This window comes from Mus musculus, chromosome 6, assembly GCF_000001635.26.
Source record: "Mus musculus strain C57BL/6J chromosome 6, GRCm38.p6 C57BL/6J".
In the NCBI taxonomy this organism is placed as follows: Eukaryota; Metazoa; Chordata; class Mammalia; order Rodentia; family Muridae; genus Mus; species Mus musculus.
Genome location: NC_000072.6, coordinates 34,513,864 through 34,538,453, shown reverse-complemented (window position 1 = coordinate 34,538,453; position 24,590 = coordinate 34,513,864). Strand labels below are relative to the sequence as shown.

The 24,590-nt window shown below is 45.0% G+C and overlaps 1 long non-coding RNA gene across 1 annotated transcript; it reads left to right on the top strand.

Annotated features, from left to right (window-relative positions):
- The first annotated feature begins 1,546 nt into the window (after positions 1-1,546).
- Gm32942 lies at positions 1,547-4,389 on the top strand. Its single transcript, XR_377538.1, has 3 exons — positions 1,547-1,583; positions 2,589-2,776; positions 4,302-4,389. It is a non-coding gene; the product is annotated as a predicted gene, 32942 (long non-coding RNA).
- Positions 4,390-24,590: the final 20,201 nt, after the last annotated feature.

The window sequence follows — 24,590 nt, the reverse complement described above, 5'->3', positions numbered from 1 at the left end:
AAGTGGACATAAAGCCTTACACAGTGTAAAGCTGGTGAAATGACGAAGCTGGTAAAGGCACTTGCCAAGCAAGCCTGGCACATGCACAATGGCATGCCTGCTCACACAGGCGCAGCTTAGTTGACTCTGTTGGCCTTCTTGTGTAGCCACGATCCTCTTTGGGTCCCTCAGTTCTCCCCCACCTTCCCAACTCTTCCATAAGACTCCCCAAGTTCCATTTAATGTTTGGCTGTGGGTCTCTGAATCTGTTTCCATTGGCTGATGGGTAGAGTCTCTCAGAGGACAGTTATGCTAGGTTCCTGTCTGCAAGCATAATGGGGTTATCATTAATAGTGTCAGGGATTGGTTCTTGCTCATGAGATGGGTCTCAATTCGGGCCAGTCATTAGTTGGCCATTCCCTCAGTCTCTGCTCCATCTTTGTCCCTGCACATCTTGTAGTCAGGGCACATTTTGGGTCAAATGTTTTGTGGGTGGGTTGTTGCCCTTATCCCTTCCACTGGGAGTCCTGCCTGGCTACAGATGTGGCCACTTCAGGCACAATATCCCCCACTGCTAGGAGTCTCAGCTAGAGTCACCCCCATAGACTCCCTAGGCCCTACCCACTCCTGCTGTCCCAGGTCTCTGGTACATCTTAGAGATGCTCCCCCTGTCCACTGCTGATTTCCATTCTCTCGCCCCTGCTCTCCCTGTACCAGATCCCTCCCCATCTCCTCTCCCACCTAGTTCCCTTCATCCATCCACTTCTATTATCTATTTTATTTCCCCTTCTGAGAAAGTGTCCAGCATCCTCCCTCAGGCCCTCCTTGTTATTCGGTTTCTTTGAGTCTGTGGATTGTAGCACGGTTATCCCGTACTTTACAGCTGACATCCACTTTGGGACTTGGGAATCTCACTTGGTTGGCCCTAGCAGCAGCGGGCCTCCAGGGATGCAGATGAAGATGTGGCCTGGGAAATGGAGTGCAGTGCGGAGCTCGGAGCTTGCTGCTGCTGGGTTTGCCTAGAGCGGCCTGCAGACAGGGAATCAGTACAGGGGCCTCACCTGGTTGTAGCTGATGGCTGAAGGCATCTGGGATTGTGGTCAGAGGTGTGGACCGGAAGATGGAGCGCACAGGGGACCCACTGGAGGCATTTCTTTGCTACCGCCTTCATGGTGCTTGTTCAGCTAGTTTATATTTTTGCCAGCGTATTTGACAATCTAAACACCTAAACATCTAATCATCTAAACATCTAAACACCTGTTTTGAAAGAAAACCCATCGTTTTCTGTGGCGCACTTGTCAAGAGTTTTACAAAGCAAAAAATATCTCCCATGTTTGCTTGCATGAATTTGTAACACGGAAGAAAATTGAAATCTCGCACACTGGAGCTGTAAAGATGTCACAAAAATAAGATCCTCGGGCGAGCACTTGATGGGCAACGGCAGAGGTCGAATTTACACAGCAGTCAGTTGCACGATTATTTAAGTTAGCAAAGCTTCCGCAACGGTACACTGCGTTCTTTCCGAGAGCATGAGCGTTCTTTCCGAGAGCGTGAGCGTTCTTTCCGAGAGCGCCTATTGTGATTTCAGCATGTGAATTTTGATGGTGAGTTGTTACCGGGGCCCACATTCTGTTTTCCAGGAACATGAAGGCATGGCAGCACTGTGTGATGCCAATAATCTCGTTATACTGTGTTTCAAAAGACCACAGCAGGTTTTTACTTGGCAGGCACTGAAAACTCTTTGCATGTTTTACTACATGAGGTGTGTCCAGAGACCCTGACAACATTAAAGGTGGAGCCCAGTGGCAAATAACTGTAACACTTTGCTTACCTTGTCTTCCCACAAACGGCTTTCAGTTTCTAGTCAGATGCGTCATTTTGATCTTGATTCTTTCTTCTGCCATGAAATATAATGTAGGAGGGAGTCCAATATAAAAATAAACTGCTGCACACATTGGCATATTTATGCACATAAGCATAAATGCTTATGAAAGCGGAGAAAGAGAACAATGTAATTCATTAAACTACTATAATATGCTCCCACCGCGGTGCAATGTGCTACGTGACCACTTGTCTAGCAGCTGATTTTTCACCCTAAGAGAGAGAACAAAGTTCTGGACTTATGAATCCAAGCTTTTTCCATGATATAACAGAGTGTAGCTACTCCTGCACCAATGAAGAGTATATTCTTGCAATAATTCACCCGAGTGGACATGCACAGACATGTATTTGGGAATGGATCAGGGTAGAAATGCAAACTCTATTCAAAAACACATCAATAAAACATTCAAATACATACACAGATGTCAAGAGAAGTGCTGTTTCTGGGTTTGAACTAAGTCAACTTGCCCAGCGGTAAAGCCCCTGTAGTTGGGGTCTCCAGGATATTAAAACCTGGCACATGTCAAACTAGAGTATGTGTTTCTTATCATAGTTTCTTTTTCAAATAGTTAAAGTACACACATATAATCTTAAAATGAAGTCAGTTATATACTTGGAAACAAAGCCTAGCCCCGCTCCTCGGGCACCATATGACAATGTGGATAGGACATATGAGGAGAAAGCGGTGAAGCGAGCAATCAGAAAAACAAGTGTCCTTGTCCACAAAGGTGAAACCTGCACCCAGCACCAGGAGACATGGAGACTGCAGAGTCTGCAGACATGGAGTCTGCAGAGAGCAATGTGGGCAGGGATGGAGTCTGAAGGTGAGCGGTGAGGAGGAAACTTGCCAAAGGATACAGGCAAGTTAAGTGGAGATAAAGAAAGATGCTGAATGTCCACCCAGAGCAGCATCAAGGTACCATTAAATTGTTGTTAAATCTCTTCCTCCCTACCCCCCTCTCGTTTGTTTGTTTGTTTGTTTTGATTTCGATTTCAATTTCCGAAGACAGAGTTTCTCTGTGTAGCCCTCGCTGGTCTGAAACTTGCTTTGAAGACCAGACTGGCCTCAAACTCAGACATCCACTTGCTTCTGCCTCCCAAGTCCTGAGACTAAAAGCTTGCGTTACCATGCCCAAGTTCTTCTTCCCTGATTAACCAGCCCTCTCAGTTCAAGATGTTTCTCTGTGTTTCCTGGAGTCAGCTGAAATACCACAGTTTCTACTTATTTTCTTAAATTCATTAAAGTAGGCATGTTTTCCCCAAGCTGCTGCCCTAAGGACTATCTTTTCACAAGGGGTCAAAGAACCCCACGTGGGATTAGTGTGAAGCAATGCCAAAAATTAATGGGTTTCTTCATTGTAGGGAATTGAGACTTTTCCATGCTAAATTGGAATAGGAGAGATTCCCCTCAGGAAAGATATATGTCACACTTACTATACTCCTTTAAGTTCAAGGTTTTCTATTGTGCTTTGCTTTTGTTTTTGTTTTTGTTGTAGCATACCTATTTACATCTCCTGAGGCTCTTCTTCCATAAAACCTTAGAAATACTACATGGCATAATCCCTCAAAGTCCCCTGCCATCTGTCCATGCAAATGTATATATGTATATATATATAATATGTTTATGTTATATACACATATAATACTCATGCTTAGTTATAATTTACCATCATTTCCACAGTCAGAAGGAATCAGATGTTGGGGAGATATTGCCAACTAAACTTCTAAAAAGGAAATCCTCCTCTAGGATTTCCCATGGTGTCATCCAAGTGATGAGAAGCAGAATCGAAGTGGGTAAATTTGCATTAGAATTTGAAATTAATAATTAAGAGTAGACCTTAGGCCGGGCAGTCGTGGCGCACGCCTTTAATTCCAGTACTTAGGAGGCAGAGGCAGACAGATTTCTGAGTTCGAGGCCAGCCTTCTACAGAGTGAGTTCCAGGACAGGCAGGGCTACACAGAGAAACCCTGTCTCACAAAAACCAAAAAAAAAAAAGAAAAGAAAAAAAAAGAAAAGAAGAAAAGAAAAAAGAAGAGAAGAGAAGAGAAGAGAAGAGAAGAGAAGAGAAGAGAAGAGAAGAGAAGAGAAGAGAAGAAAAGAAAAGAAAAGAAAGAATAGACCTTAGGGAGGCACTAGATAAAACTAGCAAAGGTGTAGTTCTGCAGAGTATCTAGGAAATGAGGAAGCCAGAGAGAGAGAGAGAGAGAGAGAGAGGGAGGGAGAGAGAGAGAGAGAGAGAGAGACTGAAGGCAGGACCATTTGTCTCTCTGTGCTGACCTGTTTGGATTGTAATTTCAATACAGGTCCCTCTGACTAGAAGGCAAGAAGAGTCTCTGAACACCTAACCTCCCAGAGTGCTACAACGACATTGTTTGAAAAGGGACAGCACTAACACTGTGCATTGCTACCTCATCCCTTTCTGCTTCTATTTTTGTTCCAGAAGACCCGCCTAGGACTGTCCTGAGGGAGATATCTTCTCGGGAATGCACCCCTGGGACCCTAGACAAGAATGTGGCTGTGCTGTGGGTGATTATGGTACGTCCTAGGGACAGAAAGCAATATGTCTAATCTAGGGAAACCTGGGTGTGAGTCCTGGTGGCCAGGATGGAGCTGCCTGGCAATCTGGGTACCATTCTTCCTGGTTCCTTCACTTTCTCACTAATCCATCATCGAAGCAACACATTGTGGAAATGATGAGGACGAGTCTGACTTAATAATTTAAAAAGGAGATCTCATTGCTCAGGCATCAAAGTGCCAGAGATGAGAGAGCTGTCTGGTGAAGCAAGGAATTTGGATGACATTGTAAGATACCTGTGTGTGTTGCTTGTTTTAAATGTATGCTGAGAGGGAGCGCTGTGCACTAACTCAAAGATTAAGAAAAGAAACTAACAACCAGAGCAGGGTCTTGCCTCAAATCTTCCTGGGAAATTCCCTGTCTACATTCGCTGTCTTTCCTTCCCTCCCTTCTTCTCCTTTCTTTCTTTGGGTACTTACCCACCAGCAACTGTATTTGGGCTACAAAGATAAGGAAGGTTTAGTCCCTACTCTGAGTATATCCAGTAATCCCCTTCTCTTCCTTTTTTTTCTCTCGTCCTCAGACTCCATGGGGCATCTGTCTTCTCATTTGACCTGCCTACTTTTTTCCTGGATTTGATATGGCTTTCTGGATCAATCAGAGGTCTCCAGAGTCTCAGGCCAATAGGAAATAAAGTTTTGTCTGTCTGTCTGTCTGTCTGTCTGTCTGTCTACCTTTCCATCTACCTATCTACCTATCTGTTTGCCTATGTGAGACTGAGATTTCTTTTCTGGACTTCAGTCATGTGATTGTGGAGGTTGCCAAGTTCACTATCAGTAAGGCAGGCAGGCAGTCTGGCATCCCAGAAGAGTTGATGTCACTGCTCAAAGTCTGAAGTTACTATGCTGATAGAATGCATTCCCCTTAGGAGGACATCAGGTTTTTTTTTTTCCGCCTCTTCATCAGCCTTCCACTGATTGAATGATGTTCACTCACACCTTGGAGGATAATCTACTCAGAGACTGAAATGTTAGGTGCCTAAGAAATATACAGTGATGTCTAGACTGTTGGTTAGTCAAGCATCTTGGCACCACTGCCTGTTTTATTGATGCAGCAAACAAAAGACTGCACCTCCCTCCAGGTTAGACTCAATTTCTCCTCGTGACTCTTCTCAGGACTTGCACCACTTTGTTCCCTCATCGAACCTTCCTCCCCACTCAGATACTGAAGAAACAATAATCCTAGCTGACATTTAGGTCTCCTCCCATTTGTCAGACATCATTAAGATATTTTGTATGGGTTTCTTAGTTAATTTCAAAGGAACTCTGCGAATAGACTCTCTTGAATAGACTATCTATAAATAAACTATCAGAACTCTATGCATTTCTATCTTGTCTCAGCTGGCAAGGGTAAGAGCTTTCCCCAAGATTCATTGGCTGGTCTGTGATAGGATAGCAGTTCAAATCCAGCCAGCCTGACCTCAGAGCCTGGAATGTTCACTCTTGGAACAGGCTGTCTGGCTTCATATGCAGGATAACTCCAACCCAAAAACAGCCTCTCTGATCTCCCTTGAAGAGATCAAATGTGAGACTATAAAGGACCTTAGTAATGAGACACTGCAAGTGCTCATGGATTCCATGAAACTCATGGGGCAGCCCAGTAGGAGAACCATGGGGACAGCAGAGCATGTCACCCCTCTATGGGGTGTACTCTCGAGAACATGTGTTCTCCAGAGCACAGCGTGGGCAGGCCAGGGTGGACTCAGTGGGACTGGGACTGGTGAAGGGCTTCCTTAACTCCCAAGGGAGCACAGCAGAACTCAGTGTGAAGGAGTATTCTACATCCACTAGAGGAAGACTATCAAAGACACGGAGAGATGCTGATGATGTACATTAAATAGATAGGTCCAGGCTGCAGAGATGGCTCAGTAGATAAGAAAGCACTTGCTATGAAATGTAAGAGTAGGAATTTGAATCCCCAACAGACACATATAAAGCTGAGTGGGCATGGTGGCCTGTCTGTCACTCTAGCCTTCAGAAGTTGAAGAGTGGATCTCTGTGGAAAGCTGGCTCACTAGACAAATCTTCAAGCTCCAGGTTCAGCAAGAGACCCTGACTCAATGAATAAAGTGGAGAGTGGTCAATAAATATATTGATTGTCAACCTCTGACCTCTACATACATGTACACGAGCCACATGTATACCACACATACACATGCAAAAAAGAACATTCCTATTCATTTGTAAATATGACTTTATTGAAAGTGTATATCACATATATCACATATATGATACATAAATACATGTTTACAAATATATATAAAGACCTACAAAATGGGTTTAAAATGGAGTATGATTATGGGTAATTTTTATTTTGTTCTTTATGCTTTTCTTCATTGTTCGAGTTTCCTACAAATAAACATGTAAACGTACTTTATAGAAAAGTGTACAATTTTTGGTGATTAAAATATGTAAACATATCTTTAATTAAACATGCATGCATTTTACAGAAAGACACAAAAGTTACACATCTGCAACTAAAACATAAGTTGAATATGAAGGCACTTAAGCGTTTGTGGGCAGTTTAATCCTATCGCAATCTAGTTTTTAATTTGATTTTTAGAAACCTACGGCTTAGAGAGATTACTATGCTGGAAAGCCTGGCTGCAGGTGGATGCCGAAGCCCAGAGATGCATTGCTGAGACAAGATCAAGCTTGGGTCCCCGAGAGAAAGTTAATCCAGGAAAGGTGTCTGGCCTCGTGACAAGGCTTCACTGCAAAAGTATTTTCCATTTGTTAATCAGAGGCTAATCCTAAAGAAACTTCAGATGCCTGTCACCGTACTTTCCACTTTAACTTTGCACCTCCCATCCATCCCAGCCTTAGTAGCATCCTGTGCTTGTTGATGCTGAAGGGACAGCCAGAAACTGCAAGGTCTTGGTCAAGTTGCCAGCACGTCTATGAATCCCTCCAGTCGTAATAGTGTGTCTGCGCTTTTAGGTAGCACTTTAAGACAAGTAAGAGCTTTGCAAAGACAAGACAACTTATTCCAATTCATTCCACGAGCCTAAACATTCGTAGAAATCCTTATTTGATCAGGCTGTATATACTCCCTTAAATATCAATAATATACCACCACAATGTGCATCGTAATGCTTATACATTATTATCATGCTCCTTATCAGAAGACCCTAAGAGATCCATATGACTTCTATGGCATAAAGTAACCAAAGCACTGAGGTCATACTTACCCAAGAGCACATAGCTGATAAAAAATAAGAAAGAAAGAAAGAAAGAAAGAAAGAAAGAGAGAGAGAGAGAGAGAGAGAGAGAGAGAGAGAGAGAGAGAGGAAGAAAGGAAGAAAGGAAGAAAGGAAGAAAGGAAGAAAGGAAGAAAGCAAGAAAGCAAGAAAGCAAGAAAGCAAGAAAGCAAGAAAGCAAGAAAGCAAGAAAGCAAGAAAGCAAGAAAGCAAGCTTCTCTGAGGACTTACATTAGTAACTGTCTCCCTGAAAGTACCAAAAACTTTCTAAGTGTTAGACAATGCATGAACCCTAATAAATTCATTGATTTCCAAGGGGAACTTAGGTGGAGCTGTAGTTTTTGTTGTTTGGGGAATGTTATGGGAAGGAATTTTCACAACAGATGATTTAGCAAAATGAGACACCATCAATTTTTTGTTAGCTTCCGCATTCCGCAACTTGAAGAATTAAGTTATTCTGGCTCATAAATTCTTAAGTCTAGGGTCCCTGGCTTACAGAATACTCAGATGGTGGAAGCTGCTTTTGCCGGATCTAGTGACTCACTTCTCAGAGGGACTGCTGTCTCTGAATGGTACAATGTTTGCCAACAGGCAGTCTGAAATTGTAAACTATTTTGTTTCATATTCTTTTCCAAAGAACTCCAACAGAAACGTAAGTGTAAGAGGGCCAAGAACAACACCCCCACCCCCACCATGTCTCCCTCCTTCTGTTGACTATTAGGAACAATCACATCTTTCCAACAGAAGTTCCCCAAGAGGGACCTAGACATGGAGAAGTGGGCAGCACTGGCTTTAACATCAAATGCTGAGGTTTCTGTAAAATATTATGTGCAGGAACTTTCCTAACAATGTACCTGAGTTTAGGGGGAAAGATCAGCGTGGAGGAAGCTTTTCTGCTCACACTCTTAGCTGTGCTGCCATCTTCCATGATCCTGGGCACTCTACAGTGCTCGTCTTTGGTCTTTGCAGAGTTGTTCGGCCAGGGGCAGCGCTCCCGCTGGCTCAGGCTGCTCTGCATGGTAGATGCTTACAACTTGTTCAGTGAAGGATGGGCTCTGCTTCTGCCTTGGAAAATTGGCAGGTGTGTGTGTGTGTGGGGAGGGTGGTTGCTGTTTTTATTTCAGATCCCTATTGTTTGCATTTCCAGGTCTACAGATTGCTTGACTGTTCCAAACAGTCCTGGGTACGTCACTATCAATTCTCTTGCAACCACCCTTGAACATAATTCTTAAGATTTGTCAGGAGGCTTAAAGAGTTGACAAGTCTCAGTGAGAGAAGTTGGTATTTTACGTTCTCAAAGCTCATTGATTGACTCTGTGTGTGTGTGTGTGTGTGTGTGTGTGTATTTATTGTGTGTCTGTGTGTGGGTGTGGGTGGGTGTGTATTCTCCCACCCTTTCTTTGTATTCTTTACTAACCCACTTCTTTGTTTCTATTCCAACAATAAAAACCACAGCTGTTGAGTGTTAGGAGTCTTCTACATTCGAGAAACAATGCTGGGAGCTCTGTGCTCCTGTTAACTCACTACTGATCTGTACTCTGAGTGGATGTGATTGGCCTTACAGATAAGGAATCAGAGGCTCCATAAAGCATTCTTCAATAATCAAAAGCATCATAGTATTTTCATAATTACTCAAAGATGTCTCCCCTGGCACTTACCATCTATCAGCTACCTACAGTGTGGCTTTGGGGGTCTGGGAGGCACCACTTGAACTCTAGTGTCACCAGATCACTTTAGTGGGACTTTGAAGGAGTTGCTTAACTCTTCTAGGTCTGTCCCCTGGGTGCAGTGTGCTCCAGTGAACTCTCACTGCTGAGTCCTGAAGCCTTGTCAGGGGCTACAGTGGTCTACCTGGTTCTCAGTCAGCTCTTCCCCTAGCCAGGCTACAGGTCATTCTCAGTCCCACCAAAGTCTCCAAGAACCCTTCTGTTAGCCAGCATTTAACCATTCTTAATGAAAGCGTGTGTGTGTGTGTGTGTGTGTGTGTGTGTGTGTGTGTGTGCGCGAATTCCACTGCATCTTACTTCTCAAAGGTTCTACGGCCTCTTGACAGCACTGTATCTTACTTCTCAAAGGTTCTACAGCCTCTTGACAGCACTGTCCTGGGCACAAAGAGTTTGACATATGGGTCTCTGGGACACTGTCAATGTATGCGCGCGCGCGCACACACACACACACACACACACACATGTTTTGGAAGGTAATGCATTGAAGGCAAAGACCAGTATTAGATGTCTTCCTCTGACTCAGCTAGACCGGCCAGTAAGAAATCCCCTGGGATGCTCCCCCCTCCATCTCCCAAAGCACTGGGATTAGAGACTACCCAGCTTTTTACTCCATTGCTGGGGATCCAAAGTCAGGATGCCATGTTTGTTCAGCAAGTGCCTTACCCCCGCTCCATCCCTTCACCCCAAAGAGAATCCACTTATTTGATTAGGGGGTGTTTATTTTGGCTCCCAGATATGAAGTTTTCAGTCCATGACCTATTGGCCCATGAGTTGGGCCTGTGGTGAGATAAACACATTGTGGTGGTGACACAGCAGGGACAAACTGCTAACCTGATGACTGGAAATCAAAAGAGAGGAAGAAGAAAAGACCAGAGTCCCACAGTCCCTTTAAGGAATGTGTCCTGAGTGACCAGAGGAATTCCACTGCATCTCACTTCTCAAAGGTTCTACGGTCTCTTGACAGCACTGTCCTGGGCACAAAGACTTTGACATATGGGTCTCTGGGACACTGTCAGTGTACTAACTAGAGAAAAGTTCTTACCAGAAACAGGGGTATCTTGGACTTTTATAATAGGACAGGGATGTTTTGTAGTTCCCAAAATAATCCACATTTCTGCACTACTTTCTAGAAGGGCTCTCCAACACCCACCTCAAACTAAGTGCTTTGGAGAGTGGTACATTACAAAAGGTTTAGCCCTTCTCTCTGCTTTGCTCTCTCTTTACTGGGAAGTTTCCACTGGGTTCCAGGAAAATCTAGCCAACATTTACCATCAGTGTGGAATGGCATCACAGGAAGGCTTAGCAAAGGGCTCTCTGAAGTCCACACTGCAGAAAAGTCTCTGGAGGAAGGTTATTCGAGAATGCTCCTTAGTTGTAAATATTTAAAGTTCTGAGCACGCAGAATGCCAAGTTTGTCTATCCACTCTGCAAATAAATCGACCTATTACTTTACTGTCTAGTGTTACATATTTCCTAATTTATGCATGCCCCAAGTCAAGTTGACCATGCTCTAGACAGGGTTCTGACTACTTCCAGGGTACCTGGAGCAAGCCAGCTACAGAGAAGGCTGCTCCTTTTATTTGCAGTTCATTCTTAGTCCTTGACCTCAGAAAAAGCTGTCTGGAGAGTCTGGACCTCTGCAGAGTTGTATGAGGCAGCTGTTTCTGGTAACTAAGCTGTTCAGCATCATCCTTGGGTGTGGAGGCACCTTCTGACCTACAGCATAGGACCTGTGAAGAGCTAGGGCACCTCCTCTGATACCTTTGTCTTTTACCGACACCTGAGTCTCCTTTCACACCAGCATTAATGCAATCTGCAAAAGGAAACCAGACAGGCTCAAGCCTGAGACCTGGAACTCATACATCCTCACTATTTCTCCATATTCTACTCTATGCTGACTTCCTGTCTCCCTGGGATGGTGCCTCGCCAGAAGGAGTGATGCTGGGCTTGGTCTCTTCTTCTCTACACAGAACAGGTCCAGCCTGGAATAAAGAAGGGAGAGCTAGTCCTTATTGTAAGCAAGAGGTTCTAAAACTCTTCTTGGTTAAGACCTCAACCCCTCAGTCCTTCTCCTAGAGACTTGAATTCAAATGGCTTCCAAACTAGAGTTGAAGTGACCTTGGTGATCACTGAGTCCTCCCCAGCTGATGCGACCTGAGGTTTCAGACCCTGTTCATCTCACTATTCCTGGTTTCGGGCTGAATACCTGATATGAGTCTCTTTATAAAATCCATAGCCAGTCACTGCTTTGGTGACGTTTTATGAAACCTGGGCTGTGGCTCTCCATCTACCTTAATAGCAACAATTCAGCAGTCCTCTGTTCCTCTTCTTCTGTAGTCTGACATCCCACAAGGCCAAGAGAAACAAGAGGATAGGGTTTGCAGCTGAGAGAAACGGCCTTTTGGTTACTTCCTCACCACTGTGTGCTGATGGAGATCTGGTTCAATCCCCTTAGTGTTTACATAGAAAACTCTAAGAGAGGCAAAGAAACTTATCAGAAGTCACACAACCCACAGGAACTGTGATAGGTCTGGGTGCCACTGCTCTGACCCTGGCCCCGGCTCTCATGCCTGTAACCAGAATGCCCTACAGTTATAGATTTAATGGGAAGGGCAGACATAAAGCATGGAGGGTAGACTGTAGAACAGTGTCAGGGAGACACATGTCCAGCTGGAGGTCAAAGCACACCTTAGGTTCTTCTCGTAATTTAGTTCTATAAAATCATCAGCATTGGGGTAGAAAACGAGGCAGAGCCATGTGCTCTCCTGATGATTTGTAAGCACCAATTACATCACAGAGAGGATTAAAGCCCCAGTTTCGGATCATTTGGTTTCTCTCACTTCATTCTTGCCGATAATTCACAAGCAGAGGCAGGCAGTACAGGCAGGACAGCAGCCCCTTTAACTCAGCAGCCTGGAGCCTGACTCTCAGCTCAGCTGCTTCCCAGCTGGGTGGGGCACATCACTTCCTCCCTCTGGGTAGTAGTGCTTTGTCCACTGGGGCGAATTTGCACTAAGGGTGATGGCCAGCAGGTGAGTGAGGAGGGAAGCATTTATGTGGCCTTTTATGTCCCAGAGGGTGATGAGGAATGGCTTGGTGACTTCTGCCACCATAGGATCATCGCAGGTTGATGCACACGCCCACTTTCTGAAATGGAAACGCTCCACAGCTCTTGCCCTCCCCTAAGCATGCACAGCAGTGCTCTGCCTGTGTCAGGGTTCCATATTGTCAACTGGCTGCATGTGGGGACAGAGCCACCTGGGGTCACTCAAGAGTATTGATAAGGCGTACTTCTAGGAGTTTCTCCTCTTCTCTCCAAGAAGCCATCAGAATTCAAAGGGCAGAGCTCAGCAGCCCTGTGACCCTGTCATCTGACAGTGACAAGGCCAGAAGGCCATCTCTCCCTGACCCTTGGAGGCTGCTCCTCCTGACTTTTACAGATACCTGGCCAGAGGCAAAAATATCAATCATTTGCTTTGTCACTGGGTTGGCTGGGGCCCCTCTGGGTTTTCTTGATAAAACAGTGTCTTAAGATACATAGTCCCTATTTGTGATAATAGGACTTTTTAACTATCAGGCTGTCCCATGTCTTCCAGGGCGCCATATTTAAATCTTAGAGCGATTCATCCTCCCTACGGACCAACTCTGGTCTCATACAGCTGCAGAATGGTCTCTAGAAACAGAGCCTATGACAGCCATGTAAGGAAACGTCATACACTGCTGCATGGGAGAGACTTCTGGCCAGAGGTTCATCTTCCTAGGTAGATGTTGTAACAACCAGACTTGTGAAAGCAAAGCATCCATCCTCCAGGAACGTTCTAGAAGCTTCTGACACCTGATGGCACAGAAGGGTTCTAATCCAGTTTCAAAGCTCTGAACTGCGGCCAAGGCCATAATTAAGAATTAATTGCGGCTAGGAAGATGGCGCAGTCAGTAAATTGACTCAGAGGACCTGAGTTAGATCCCCAGGATCCCCTCCCCACAGAGCCCCACAAAAATAGTTGAAGTGAAGTACACTTGTAAAGCTCACAGTACTGACCAGCTAGCTCAACTCTATTTGGCAAGTTTCAGGCCAATGAGAGATACTGATGAGAGAGAGAGAGACTTAGAGAGAGAGAGACTTAGAGAGAGAGAATCGGTTATTTTAAAATAAAAGAGAAAAAGAGAGGACATGAAAGCAGTAGGTGGTGGGTATGGGTATGTATGGGTGGGTACATGCGGGTGCCTCATGGTGGGAGAAGTCATGTTTTAAGAAATTCTGGGGAAAGATAGCAGGAGTGGGGCAGACTATGATACACTGTATGAAATTGTTAAAAAGTAACATTTTTAAAAGTTAAGGTGGACTATGCCAAAGGAAAAACAGCAGTGTGCTAGCATACATGCATGTGTGTGTCCATGCATGCACATGCACACACACAGACAGACAGACACACACACAAACAGCTCACTGAACCTCAGGCCTTTCTAAAGAAAGAAAGATTGAGGGAGAAACTAAAGATAGCCAAGACAAAGCTTGGCTTACACAGCAAAGTCAGAGAAAGTGCTGGCCAGCCAGCAAAGAACCAACACGCTACTGCTTTTAAACTAACAATTCCACCCTGACTTGGGTACCCTGTGTGCATGGAGATATCTCGCTGCAGTTGTGTTGCCTTAAATTTAAGAGACTCCCGTGTAAATATCAAACTTTAAGGTAATAGGATTAAGATATTGACGAGAGGACTTAGTGTGACATAAAGCACACACAAGAAAGAGCATTTCTAGTTCAAGAAGGATTCTCTGAAATCTTTAGAGTCTTTAGAGATTGGATTAAGTCCCTGGGATTTCTGAACCCTTAGGAGTCTTCAAACTATTTCCAGTGGTTTCTTAAAGGCACACCGAAGCCTTAGCTCTGCCCACTAAGCCCACATGAACTCATGAAAATGCTAACTGCTTGGTTGCTTTGAGCTACCATTCCGTTAGGCCAGGGTGATCGTGCTAGCTCACCCTGTCACTCAGTTTCCCTCCTTGGTAAGATGAGCAGGTTTCTTTGAACAGTGTAAGATGGAAATATGGATCAATGAATTAGCAGGGAATTCTTATAAAGCAAGGAGAGCTCAAATGAGCAACGGAAGGTGTCTCTGGTGAAGGGAAAGTGGGGCTCCCCACACTGAGTGCTGGGCCTCTTCTAGGACAAGGAGCTTGGGAGAATCAGTGCAATACCATTTCCTTGCAAGACTAGTGGTGGGCAGATAATAGCCGGTAGCTACTTCTGTGCCTAGACTGCAGCTCATTCACATGACCCCAAGACCCACAGGGAGAGGTTTGGGGAAGCTGCTCCCGCAAGCCAGCGCTCCCAGGTCAGAGGCCTTCTGCTGGGACAGCCACTGCAGCAGTGCTGCTCATCTACTCGACCTGGAGGGCAGGGAGCCTGTCCCACCCCAGATGGCCTAGCTTCAAGTCCCAGTCTTGACTCTCATGCTTCTGACATCCTTGGGTCTCAGTTTCCTCGGGATAAAAATAATAACTAGGCTTGCTATAAAGAGAAACTTGACATATGAACCACCTAGAACCAAGGCAGGAACAGAAGGGGCATGGACTCCTGACCTATGCCAGGCCTGTATCATACATCTTATGCACACCCCTTTGCTGTCCCCAGAACAATCCTTCAGGTAGGCACTGTCTTTAATCCTACTGTTTAGATACGACCTATGATCTGAGAATTTAAGGATCTTGGCCCCAATCATTCAACTCACCAACAGGAGCTTGACATGACCAGCTATGTCTCACCCTGAAGGCCGTGCCCTGGAGGTCAGAGGTCAGAGTGCACTCCCTCTCCCTTTCCCTTATCTGTAAAGCTAGACGATTTTTAAAGTTTTGATAATGTACTATGGTTCCGCATGCCCCCACCCCCGGGAGAAAATTGGGGTGAAGGGTGGGACAGCAACCATCTGCATGAATTTTAGCAAGCTTCTTGAACTTAAAAAAGTTCTTTCAAACTATAAAATTGAAAAACCCACTGTGGAGATGGGTTACTTGACGCTTATCCTGACATTTAAGGCATTTAAGCAGCATTTAATAAGTACTTTTTAAATTATGTATGAATGCTTGGCCTGCATGTACTATGCATACAGTGGGGATGCCTGATGTTTGCCAAGGTCAGAAGAGGTACCCAAGCTGGGGCTTGGGTCCCCTAGAACTGGAGTTGCAGATGGTTGTGAGCTGCCATATGGATGCTCGGAAGTGCACTAGGTCCTCTGCAAGAGAGGCAAATACTCTAAACTGCTAATCTATCTAGCCAATACATACTTGAAGAGGTTTGATTTTTAGATGATTGGGAATGTGACCAGCATGGAGGAGACTGTTTTACGTGACACGGAAAATTGGAGTGTCACTATAGTCTCTCAATTAAATACCAAAGAAAGAAAGAAAGAAAGAAAGAAAGAAAGAAAGAAAGAAAGAAAGAAAGGAAGGAAGGAAGGAAGGAAGGAAGGAAGGAAAAAAGAAAAATTATGGCGACATTTTACTCTTGAAAATAACCCAAAGGGGCTAGCTAGGAGCTAGGGGTATAGCTCAATTGGTAGAGGCTGCACGAATCCCTGCTCTTGATAGCCAGCACCACATAGACTGGGCATGATGGGGCACATTTGTAATCACCATGCTTGGCAGTGGAGTTAGTAGGCTTAGAAGTTCAAGATCACCTCAACTACACTGTGAGTTCAAGACCAGCGTGGAATATTTATGTGTCTCTTAAAAATGAATAAATAAATATAGTACAAAGACAGGAGAATAAGTGAGGTAACCTGGGTTATATTGTGAGACCCTGACTCAAAGAGAAAATAAAGTCTCTCATAGTATTAAATGTATATATTAAAAGAAAAACCGAAGGCTGGCTGCAGAGGTCTACTTCAGAACCACTATGGACTGAAGAAAAAATAACTCCTATGAGATCGCAGCCAGCAGAGGCTGAGGTGATATTTATGTCCTGCCCAGAGCCTTGGGCTGCTGGTCATATTTCCAGGTTCCTTTTAGTTTAGACACTGTCATCGTCATAAACACACACCTTCTTGGGAAATTAGTTCCAAGACTCCCTATGATACCAAAATCTTGGGATGCTCAAATTCCATGTCCAAACGGATAACATTTCCCTAAAGCCTACCACACACTTCTTGCCGTTCACTTTGAAGTAACTCTTAGGTTACTCATATCACCTAATGCAACAGAAACACTGTGCGGTGTGTGTTTAGGGAACAAGGCTCCAAAGAGTCTGCATGTGTTCAGCTCAGACACAGTTCTTCTGTACATACAACTGCTCTAAGGTTGGTTGGATCAGTGGCTTTGGATCCCAGAATATGGAAGGGTGGCCATGCTCTTACATCCAATTTGCAGCCCGGAAATAATAACTGCAGAGTCATCAGGAAACACTGAGGAACCTTCCTGCCAGGCGTGTTCTGTCTGGTCATGTCTCATCGGCGCGAGGGTGAGCAGGGGGCTGGGGTAGCTTCTGGGTTAGGAGATGGGCCAAAATCTGGGCACGGCAACTCGCAATAGCTTTTCTAGAAAGAGACACAAAAGGATTTCTTCAAAATGGTGGTTGTGGTGGTTGTCGTCGTTGTCGTTGCTGTTAAAAGATTTGGGATCCTTTTGGTTTGACTCTTACAGCCTGACTGTGCTTTTGCTTTGGACAGAGAGATCTACGCCCAATCGAGGACGCGTCAGTCAACTCCGTAACTCAGTTTACTCATCTGCTCTAAGTGGCTCTGTGGGGAGGACAGTCTATATACTGCGGAGGGAGGGGTGGGCCGGAAGCAGCATAGCAACAAAGGGATTCTTTTTCCTTATTTCAATCTGTGGCTAAAATGAAAAGCGGTTCATTTTTTTTTTTTTTTAAACTCAGCTGGCAAACGCCAGTCAGGGTTGGTGGGGCCCAGGACCAGGCTGAATAGAAAGGAATGATGCGATTCTAATGTGGTCCCTTCCTAAACAGCTCTCACTGGGAGCTGCTCCTCACGGCCAGGCCTCCTGGGTCGTCCTGGGCAGCAGATGGAAATGATTTGGGCACATCCGGTATGGCCTGAATTTGATCCTTAGGGTAAGATTTGGAAGAAAGAAAGAAAGAAAGAAAGAAAGAAAGAAAGAAAGAAAGAAAGAAAGAAAGAAAGAAAGAAAGAAAGAAAGAAAGAAAGAAAGAAAGAAAGAAAGAAAGAAAGAAAGAAAGAGAAAGAAAGAAAGAAAGAAAGAAAAGAGAAGGCAAACCATTTCCCTTTAAAAAAAAAACTATGCATACTGAGCGCGTGATATTTAATGCTCACCCCTTAGAGCTGTATTCTTAACTCTGGGTTTGTAAGACACAACATGTTTCCCCCCTAATCCTTCCCAAAAAAATGCATTCCATAAATTGTTAGCATCCCTGCCAATGGCCCCAGTAAATTCACATACCAGCTTTAAAGTCAGTCCCTTTTAAACCTATGCCATTAGTCCCCTGAGTTAGGGGATATTATTTCCAGATTCCTATAGCTGCTGCTTTCTCCCCCAAACCTCTCTCCTTCCCTCCCTCCTTCCCTCTCTCTCTCCTCCCCTCCCTCCCTCACTCCCTCCCTCCCTCCTTTCTTTCTTTTGCTTTAGATGCAAATGATCATGTTTCTTTGTGGCTGTTAATTTTAAGTGAGAAATAGACACATTTCATACAAGCAGTACGCTCGCCCTGCTCAGAGCCTCTAAGCACATTCTAGGTACCCTAACCCCACACCACCTATCACCTTCTTCATGGGCTCCTAAAGGCTCCAGGATCCTCATTGAGAAAGTCTGAGAAATTCTGATGTGTGTTACTGAGCCTCTGCTGTTACTGTCTTTATAATACAGAATTGGTTGAAGCATCGTGTTTGTGGAATCCAGAGCCACACCACCTGGATAAGCAGTAGCACTTGTGTGACAGTGTTGTGCCTTCGGTCCCTCATTTATAAGGTGGAGGTGGCACTGATACTAGTACATCTTTTATACAGTAACTCGTGCGTGCTCAAGCACAGCTTGCACGGAACAAGTATACATATAGGGCCTAGGTACTATGACCAAGCTCTGCTTTGTGTAATTGGGCATCACCCATGGTTTACAGTCATCAACATGGAAGATTCCAGAATGATCTGCAGATGGACTAAAACATATGCAGAGAATAAGGGGAAATCAGCCTAATGGTTTTCTGACTCTCCTACAGCCATTTCATTTTACCTTTGGCAATGCCGATGGACCTGGCCGTCGCTCTAGGAGCCTGAACCAATGCTTGGGTGTGTCTTACCTTCTGTGTTCTCCTTTCAGAAGCCCACGGTCATGCTCTCAGCAGGCCTTACTTTCTTATGAGCACCTCTCTTTTTCGTAAGTCTTGTGTTGAAACTTATATTAAAATAGCATTACTAAGCTGGGCATGGTGGCATACATCTTCAGACCCAGCAATCTGGGAAGCAACAACAGGCAGACATCTCTGAGGCCAGTCTGGTTTACACAGTGAGTTCTACGATAACCAGGGCTATGTATATGGACTCTGTCTCCAAAAAATTATATATACATATATTTACACACACACAAATACATACATAGTACATACATGTACATATGCACACACAGAGATCAGGGAATTCAGACCACAAGGCTCTATACACATTTAGAACCTAGTGACAACTCGTGAGCAGACTGGTGCTGGCCCTTGGGTCTCCTGGCCCTAGTCCTCAGGCTTAGTCCCACTCATTCTCTTTGGCTGTCTCTCCTAGGAAAGGCTGCAATGCCTGGGCCTGGGCCATATCATGTCTTGTGTTTCTGGGTAATGTAACCCAGGGAGTTTGGGGCTTTCTCTTTCTTTATCTCTCTTTTGCAGAAATCCTTTTGCTCAAAACCAACTTTGTCTCACCCCATTCTGGCATTTGAAGGTCTGCTGGCTTCTCTCTTGTGTGGGATGTGGCTTTTTTGACTTTCACAAGAAGAAAACCAGTTTTGTAAGATTTAAATTTTATGTCACTTATTCTCTCTGGTGATTAACAACCAACCTTCCCAAAGGGTTGGTTTGAAATAAATGCCCATTGCCAACAGAAAGGACAGGAACACAGCAAGGCTGATTGACACATACAAGATATCTCCAAAATTGTCTGTTAAGAGGAGTCAGCAAGCAGCCTCGGGGTTGAAAGACATTCCTCTCTCCATTCTTTGTATGTCAGGAATAGGCTCTGAAGGAATGGCACCTCTACCTAGATGATTCAGGAGGTGACTTTATTCTGATACTTGAACCAACTGTGACACACAGTAGGAACACCACAGACTGTGTTTATTGTCTAAGTCCTGTGAGAAGGTAGAGAAAGAAAGGACCTGGGGTAGCCTAAAGTATCAAAAAAGATCCAATTAAGAAGTCTGGGAATCGTGTGATTGTAATTAATAAGAGTTATTCCTGGTCAGAGAGCGCTTAATAAAACTGCCCGTGTCCCTGTGTCCTCTGTGTCCTCCGGCAGCTTATGCGGCCGGAAAGAGAGTCTCCATTATTGGTTGAGCCCAAGGCCCTCTGGCATCAGTGTGCCCTGGCTCCTGTGCATGGGACTTGGGTCTGCTCTACAGCAGCCCAGCAGCCTCTGAAGCCTGTGGGTGATGCCCGTGAAGCCAGCACTGGAGGAAGCAGAGAGCACATGGAGCTTTGCTCACTGTCAGTTAGCATCTGCCCACAGGTAGAGATCGGAGAGCCTCTGGCTTACTGCGTAAGAGAGTGACACAATTTGGGGGTAAAATCATCTAGGGCCATCTCTCTCTCTCTCTCTCCCTTCTCTCTCTCTCTCTCTCCCTCTCTCTCTCTCTCTCTCCCTGTGTGTGTGTGTGTGTGTGTGTGTGTGTGTGCTCACGTGGTTGTGTGCATGCACATGTACTTTATAGCTCTGCAGCCTGAATGGAGAACCTACACATGCTAGCCCAGCTTTTTACCACTGAGCAAACTCCTCCCTCCACTTTCACTTTTTAAAGCTCAAGAGCTCATTTCACTGCTTGTAAATTGCCCCAGAAACGTACATCCCTCAATGAATGATGCTATGGGACACACCGGGGCCTGACAGACATTGAAAAAGAAAGCACCACAGTGCCCACAGCAGCAAACACACGATTATCTGTCCCCAGCAGTCCAGAAAACAAAGGTGTTACCACACCCAGCGTGGCAATATCTTGTTCTGTCCTTCCCACCCAAGTGAAGATAAGCAAGCCCAAAACCTTGTGTGTGAGCCACTGGCCCACAACGTGGTTTCCCAGGTCTTTTCTTCAGTGGCACCAGCCCCCTCTTCAGCATCCTTCTTTGTCACATGAGGAGTCTGTCACTAGCAATTCTGTCTGTGCTCCAGCTGATCACATTCCTTGTGTTCACAATGCTTTATTCCTTCACACTTGATGTCAGAATTTTATCTCTAGGGGTGAGATGGTTCTGAGGTTGAAAGTGTCTGCTGCTTTCACAGAGGACCATGGTTCGGTTCCTAGCACCCATCTGACAGCTCATGACCATCTGTAATTCCAGTTCCAGGTGATGCAACTCCTTCTCTGGCTATGGCAGGCATCACATGCATTTGTGCATATACATACATAATGGCACACACACACACACACACACAAATAAATAAATAAATAAATAAATAAATACATACATACATACATACATACATACATACATACATACATACATACATACATGAATGAATGAATAACAATTTCAGGTGTCTGTGATAGTGAAGGAGAAATGTTTTCCTAAGATTGGGGAAGATCTTGACATGCTATCAGGAGTTAAGTCAAGGTATCCTTGGGTAATTTTAGGACTGAATCCTGTTTTGATATCTTAAAGGCAGAAATCCCTCCTTTTTAATCTGGACCTGTGAGTATAACTTTGAAACATCCTTGGCTGATTGTTTTGGTGGGGGCAGAGATGTTGAGCTAAGGTCTCTCTCTATTCAAGCCTGCTGCTGTAATCCTTCTGCCTCAGCCTCCCTGGTCCTGGAATTATAGGCATGAGTCACTGAGCCCAGCTCTCAAAATCAGCTCCATTCATTTTACCAGAATTCTGCTTGGTCAAAAGGAGCATGTGGTAGTGGGGCCACCTCCCGCCCCACCCCCTTCCCATTTGACTGAATCTTAACTTCCCCGGTCTCTGCCAGCTCCCCCGCAGTCTTGAGTGTGGTAGAAGTGAAGACTCAGGTCAGTCTTCATTTCTTGCTTCGTGAGGAAAATACCATGAGCGTCCTCCCTGTGCAGGGTGAGGAGTAAGCTCAGAGAACTGGGGGCTTAACAAGAGCCTAGTTCTCATTCTCTCCCTCCCCCTCAGCATAGCTCAGAGACAGCCAGAAGCCTGCCTCAACTCGTCAGAGCACCCAAGCGCCATCTCTCTTTCCCCACTTTCCTCCTGTCCTCCCGGCAAATCTGTAGCTTGTTCTCCTTCTGCCCCAGGGCTCCTACATTCCTTCCATCTTCTGGTGTGTGTGTGTGTGTGTCTTATTCCATATTTAATAATAGCTCCCATTCTCTTCTTTTTTTAAATTGACTTACACTTGTATCATATAGTCACTGGGGGATGAAAAATTTGCAACAGAGCTTGCTTTTTGGTTAATTGCTTTTCATCAATTTCATACTTTGTAATTGTTATAAATTGTTCATCCGTATGAGAAACAATTCCATCTTGTTTCCTAAATTTACTGGTGTTCAATTGCAACCACAAGCTGGAAGCCAGCCTTGGGAGCCTGTGCTAGGGTTCTGAGGCTCCTGGCTTCAGGGAGCAGGATCTGGTTGTTGGAGCTGAGGGGAGGTGGGTGGGTCAGCCTAGATCTTTAGCCTTCCAAGTCCAGATTCGGGTTCTGCGGCCAAACACAACCTGAACTTCACTTTCTAAGCCATATACTGTTCTGGCTCTCAGTCTTCAAGCCTACAAGCCAGAGTTAGAAAGGCAAGATGTATGTGTTTAATAATGAGTTTACTTTAAAAACCAGGCTTTGGAAAACCTATATTTCTTGTAATGAATAGGGTTTCAAAAGCAAGAAAGGGAGGGGAAGAAATCATACTTGCCAAAATAGAGTAGCAAAATAAATCCCAATGGAAAGTTTGTGTCTCTCTGTGGCTAGATTCATTTGGTCAAGAATATGATGAAATTACAGATCTCTGAAAAGGGTGTGTGTGTTTTGGAGTTACTGAGGTCCAGGTCTCAGCATGAGCCTTGGGCAAGGCAGGCATTTAAGCCTGAATAGAAATAAAGAGAAGGAAGTGGGCAGAGCCACCTCCACCCCCCCCCACCCCCCACCCCCCCGCCACAGCTTTGCCTCTGAGGTCTGAGCCTGCCCATGAGCAAACTCATTTCATCAATCTGGAACCGAGCACCGTCAGAGCCTGCACTGCCCAGCACCTCTTGCTAAGAAATTTACCTTCCAACTTTCTAGTAAAGAATGTAGCTGGATAGAGCAAATGGCAGCTGGGAGCTTGGGGGACTCGGAGCAGCTGGACTTCGTACAAAGAAGCTGTGTGTGCAAGCAGCTGTTGGCTGGTAGGCGGCCCTCACAGGGAAGAGTTGTCTGCCCTTGCTTACAGCCCTTGCTGGTGGTTGGCATCAGCACAGTCCTTTTGGTAACTAGTATTGGCCTTGAACTAGCATACAGGTGAAGAGCCCCGAGTTATCTGAGAGGACAGAGTTCCAGGAGAAGGGAAAGCAAATGGATGGGCACAGGAGAGAGGATGATGTGGCCATTTTTATAATCACTGCTAAGTAGATGGCAGCAGTAAATTTCTAGAGCCAGTGCCCAGCACGGCCAGCAGGAGGGCAGTGTGTTTGCCTGGCATCTAGGGCACTGAGTTCTTGCTGGGGCAATCCCAAGTTCTTGCAATCCAAGTCTTGCAGCTGTGTGTCCTTCCGGGCTTTGCTCTCTGGCCATCCCCGAGAGTCTGTGAGCCACCTAATATCAGTTTAGACCAACTAGTACAGTGTCAACCATTTCTCAGGGTCTGGCACTGATATTTCCCGGGGCCAGAGCTTAATGCCACTCACCCTCTGCACCAAAGAAAGCACGGTTTTACTCTGTTTTGTTTCCCTTTCGGAATGGCAAACATTTTGTGCGTCTGCTTCCACCTATTTCTGTGTTTGTCAGATTTAAACACATATGCTCTGGATTCTCCAAACATCAAGACAGACAATTCAGGAAAAGAACGGAAGCAAACTCAAATTAAGCCACTTAGGAATGCATCAACTTAAAATTTCACGTAGAAGAAAATCTCAGCTCTCTGGCTCCACACAGTGCCCTGTGGAGCTTGAGCAGCATAGCCAATTTGCAAATGAATAATTTAAAAACGTGCTAACTGGCATTTCACCTTATTCTTTCATCCATCTTGGGTGAGGCTCTTGCTAACTACCAACCCCTACCCCCTAAAAACAGTACAAAGGACTGGTAAGATGGTTCAGCCAGTAGAGGTGTTCATTGGCATGCCTAACAGTCTGAGGTTCCCCAGGATCCTCATGGTAAAAGGAAAGAACTGCTTCCATTTGTCTTCTGATTTCCAAACGTGGTGTGGCATGTGTACACACACACACACACACACACACACACACACACACACACACACACAGAATCAGACAGACAGATGGGCTGATACACACACACATAAACACTCTCAACCAATTAATTATTTTAAAAAGAATCTCTAAGTGTTCTTAGCCACCAGGCTATCTAACCAGCTCCTAAAATCAAGATTTTAAGTATAATACTTGGCTCTGATTTCAACGGTCATGCGAACAGTTACTGCCATTTCCTCGCACTGAGATGCTATTCAGGAGCAGTGCAGCAGCTAGAAGCAGGGGAGAGTCAAAGGTTCTCTCTTAATCTCCTTTTAAATACGGTAGGACTTCCAGTTCTCATAGAAATTGTATCATGAGAGAGGGATGCAATAGTACGTTGAGGGAAGTTCTGTATTCTCAGATGATGACTCTCCCTGTTAGCGAAAGGGTTTGGGCTACCTGGCCTCTCCTCTACTGAGAAAACCTGGCCTGTCTTCCGTGCTCAGTTTGCTTTGGATTTCTCCAATCCATCCCATCTCATGCCGGTCAGACTCATTACCGTGCCCAAACTACCCTGATTTCTTTAAAGCAAGGTCTCTACATAGTTCTGGCTGTCCTAGAACTCACTAAGTAGACCAAGCTGACCTCGAACTCGGAGATATCTACCTGCCTCTCCCTATACTGAGTGCTGAGAGTAAAGGTGTGTGCCACCACACCTG